Source organism: Solanum dulcamara, chromosome 10 (genome assembly GCF_947179165.1).
Source record: "Solanum dulcamara chromosome 10, daSolDulc1.2, whole genome shotgun sequence".
NCBI classification, from domain to species: domain Eukaryota; kingdom Viridiplantae; phylum Streptophyta; class Magnoliopsida; order Solanales; family Solanaceae; genus Solanum; species Solanum dulcamara.
The window spans coordinates 17,311,239-17,316,088 of record NC_077246.1 but is presented as its reverse complement, the minus strand read 5'-3'; the positions used below and the strand labels follow the sequence as shown (position 1 = coordinate 17,316,088).

Genomic DNA, 4,850 nt, shown 5'->3' with positions numbered 1-4,850 from the left:
AGTGGCTCGACTACCCATTGATACCAGGTCTTGGGGTTATCTTGTTGTATTGTTATTATTCTTTTTTTCTTATTATTATTATTCGTTTCTCTTCTTCCGCTTGTGATGGTCCGTTGCTTATGATTTCGGACTGTGGGTTTAGGCTTACCTACCGATGGGTTAATAGTAGGTGTCATCATAATTTGAGAGATCACATTATGACACCTCTCAAGAGTCTTCTACTTCCTCTAGCAATTCAACGAGAAAATCAAGGTCAAGTCTCCAAGTCAAGAGCAAGTTAGGGCTTCTAAAGCTTAAGGTATGTGAGAATTCATCTATATGTCCTTTCACCCATGGAGTCCCAAGGTTCTTCTCAAATTCTCTTATGCATTCTTCTTCTAAAAGTCATAGTTTCATGAATTTGCATTGGGTCTTCTTAATTATATTAACCTTATAATTATTTATGAAATTACGCATAATTCACATCATATTGCATGCACTACTAGAAATTTGATCTACTGCAATGCTTATGTGGCAACGGTTATACAACTGTAGCAATATCTTGTCTATTGCAACGGTTTTAACTGTTGCAATATATCCTTAGATCTAATAAAATAATTATTAAAATAAACCGTAGCATCACACATACAACCGTCCCTATAGAGCTTCTATTGCAACGAAATTTAGAATCGTTACGATAATGCACTCTATGGCAACAGTCTTTCTAGGAAAAATATTATACTTCTAATTTTTGTCCCTAACATATATTTCGCTCACTAATTTAGCAAAACGCAAAATATATTTTCCCCCTCAAATTCTAGAAAATCCATTTAGAGCCTGTTTGGATGGGCTTTAAATTGGTCAAAATCAACTTAAAGCCCTTTTTAGCTTTTGAACGTGTTTGCCTAATGCTAACTTTAAGCCATAATATTTTTAAAGTCAGTCAAAAATGAAAAATTAGGATTCCTAACTTTTTTTTCTAAGTGCTTAAAGTCATTTTCTTTGAACATAAAAATTACTTTTATATCTCTTATATTTTAACTAAATTCCCAAACTACCCTTTTTATTCTTTTAACACTAAAATTCACATCATTTTGCTCATTTAAACACTTTTATCCAAACACTCAACTGCTTATTTTTAAAAATAACTTTCAGTACTTCAAAATTATAAAAACACTTCATACATAATTTTTTTTTTTTTTTTAAGTACATCCAAACATGAGCTCTTTCACAAGATTTCTGTCAAAGTTCTATGGCAAAATAACAACCTTCTGATGAACGAGGACCTCTCTGGCAAAGCTCTGGTGCTCATCTTTGACATCTCCTACAATGTGAAGCCCCAATAGTCTTTTGCATATAAAGGTACTATTTTTTAGTTTTCTCAGTTTGTCCACGATTTCAAAACTCCCAAATACTATTTTGCAAAATCAGAAATTCCATTGAATGATTTTTGAAAAATCTTAAAGAATAACATATGGGTTTGTCTGAAATCTATGTTATTTGTTCTAATTTAGGTCTGCCATAAAATCTATTTGTAATTTAGAACTTTTATTTCAAGTTCGGTGAAGATTTGATAACTTTCTATGAAAAGTGTTTGAGAGGATGGGTTTTAATTTTATGACTCAAATTTTGATTTGTTGTTGATTTTGTACTTAAGCTTTGAGAATTTTTATTTATGTTTTGAGTTAGGTCTGTCAATGTGAACTGAAATTCTTAGTTGGTTTAAAGTTTGAAAGTATTGTTCTGTACTTGGGCTTTTTCAGATTTTGTTCTCCCTCTTGGTTTTGATCAAATTTTCTTGTTTAGGCTGCCAGAGAATGTGAAGTAGGAGTGGCCACTAAAAAAGCTCTTCTTGATTTTATTTTCAAGGTGGCATTGAGGTAACCTGAATCGGGCCTTCTTGTTTCTTCTTTCAGTTTCACACCCATTGCGAAAGATTCAATTTTTCATAGGGGAGTTGTACTATGAAGCTCTTCTTGATTGTGTTTCTATTGTGGCATTGAGGCAACCAGAATTGGGTCTTCTTGTTTCTTCCTGTTTGGTTCATACATTTTTTCATGGTGCAGTTGTAGTATGAATCTCTTCTTGATTGTGTTTTAATGATGGCATTGACGCAACCTGAATTTGGTCTTGTTTCTTTCTTCCTTTGGGCCACTCCATTCATATTTCATGGGGAAATTGCACTAAATAGCTCTTCTTGACTGTTTTAATGGTGAATTTGCATTAAAAAGCTCTTATTGATTGTGTTTTTATGATGACATTGAGGTAACCTGAATTGGGTCTTCTTGTTTCTTCCTTTTGGTTCACATCCATTTCAAAAGTTTTAATTTTTCATGGAGTTGCACTAATAGTTGTTCTTCATTGTATTTTCGTGGTGTCATTGAAGTAACCTAAATTGGGACTGCTTGTTTCTTCCTTTTGGTTCATTCCCATTTCAAAAGTTTCAATTTTTCATGAAAGTTCTAAAGTGTTGTTCTAAACAATTGGTGAAAATTCAATTCTATTGGATTGAGGTTAAAACTTGTGGCTAAATTTTTGATTAAGTTTATGAGTTTATGTTGGCTATGTAATACAACGATTAAAACATTCTCAAGCTGTCTCACAATATGAACGAAAATCCATTGTTGGTTGGAAGCATATTTTGACCTCTCGATACTCCACATCTTCCTTGGTCACCAGGTAGCGTATTCATTTATATTCGTTTGTACTTTAAAAAATAATAGTAAGTGCAACTGTAGAAGCAAAAAAGAAATTAATATCATCAACACTATAGAAAAATCATGTTTCAACCTACAATAATAAATGTTGAATAATTAGAAAGGACCATTCATATTATCAGGTGTCATGAGAAGCGACAACCAGTAATTGATGGATAGTTAATCTTAAGCACCATAATTCCTTGATTTGAAGTTATTCACTCTTAAGTTGCAATTATTAAGCAAATTAGGTAATACATACCCAGTGAATAATCTTATTAGGACTTACATATTATGTTTAAGTTCAAATAGAGGATTTTAAGGGTAGACTAACATAAATAATTTTCTATCATGAAATAACAAGTCATACAAATATTTATTTCATAGTTAAGAGGCAGAATGAACTCTCTATCCTTTACCTGTTCAGATCATTCAATTTTTTTTCTTATTTTTCCTCTTTAACATATGATTACATGAGATTTGTTTAATCAAGTTTGTATATGAAACCTTGTGTAGCCTGTCTTATTATTCTATTGTATCCTTTGTTACTTCTCAAACCTTGATCAATATGTGATTATTTTTTATTTTAGCGACAAATTTTAGTTTTGTATGAGTCTCCTATGTTTTATGTTGTGTATGTATAATGTATTACCTTATTTTTTTGACGTAGATCAAATAAAAAGTGTTAATTTATGTTATCTTGTCCTCAATACTTTAAAAAAATAAAACTTGAAGTTGTAATGATGTGAATTTCTCATTTTGTGGCATGTAGTTTGGGAAAGAGTCAAGACTTATTGTTTCAACAATTTATTTGTAGACAATCCAAAGCTAACTAGATAGCGTAGAATGTTGGAATACTAACTTTCTATAGTTAGTTTTGTTTTTGATTCTTTGCCATCCATTTGTACAAAGCTTCGTAAATGGTAGAAGTTGTTATAACACTTAACTTCTCAATATTTGTTGTGTTCTACTATTAACACTGCCATGTTTGGTGTTCAATTAATGTAGAGGTTTGTGATTTAATTAATAATTCAAGATAATCTGAAACTTTGAAAGGTTAAGTTCCCTTGATATTGCCTGTACTCATTAATTTGTTGGCTTTAATGTTTTTCTCATTTCATGTAGGATATTCAATGGATATTGGAGATAAATGGATCTCCGAAGATCCACCAATGAATATGTTCATGGAGTTAATGATTTTTCTTGATAAGGCATTTGAACAAGCTTCTCAAGAAAAATGAAATATTATGCCCTTGTAAGAAGTGCTTTAATCGTAATTGACATTGTCGAAATGTGGTGGAGGATCACTTGATTTGTCATGGATTTGTTCCTGGATATATCAAATGGGTTTTTCATGGAGAAGGGTTTTCCTCAAGAAACACGCCACATCCAACCAATGATGATGAAGCTTCGAACATGCATGACGATATTGATAAACTACTTCATGATACTTTTCAAAATTTAGAAGATGAGCTAAGGCATAAAGAAGTTAGAGAGGGACCATCTGAAGATGTGATTTTTTTAAAAAAAAATTAGTGGAGGACGGAAAACAAGAGTTGTATCTGGGGTATAAAAATTTTTCTAAGTTGAATTTTACCATCCGGTTATACTTGTTTAAATGCATTCACAGGTTGAGTGACGTGGTCTTTTCAGACTTGTTAGACCTGATAAAAGAGGCACCTGAGTCTTATTTCAAGGAAGAAAAGGTGATAAAAGATTTAGGTCTTTATTATGAGAAAATTCATGCATGCACTAATGATTGCATGTTATTTTGGAATGACAACGCAAAGTTAGATAATTGCTCTGTGTGTGGATCTTCTAGATGGAAGAATGTGTGAAATGACTTAACTAATAAGATCACTAAAATTCCAGTGAAGGTTTTAAGGTACTTTACTTTAAACCCTAGGCTTCAGAGGATATTCATGTGTTTTGAAACATATATAGCTATGAGATGACATGATACTGAGCGATCAAAAGATGGAAATTTAAGACATTCTGCTGATGGAGAAGCTTGGAAAGATTTTGATTCCTTGCACCCTAACTTTGCTAATGATGTTCGTAATGTTATATTGGGTCTTTCAAGTGATGGATTCAATCCATTCTGAACTATGAGCATTTCCCATAGTACGAGGCCGGTTATGTTAATGAATTATAAATCATCACCATGGATTTGCA

At 32.0% G+C, this 4,850-nt stretch overlaps 1 long non-coding RNA gene across 1 annotated transcript; it reads left to right on the top strand.

The window, feature by feature from the left end:
• The first annotated feature begins 1,198 nt into the window (after nt 1–1,198).
• On the top strand, nt 1,199–4,294 carry LOC129870899 (uncharacterized). The gene is made up of 2 exons (XR_008762159.1): nt 1,199–1,341; nt 3,801–4,294. It is a non-coding gene; the product is annotated as an uncharacterized LOC129870899 (long non-coding RNA).
• The last annotated feature ends 556 nt before the right edge of the window (nt 4,295–4,850 follow it).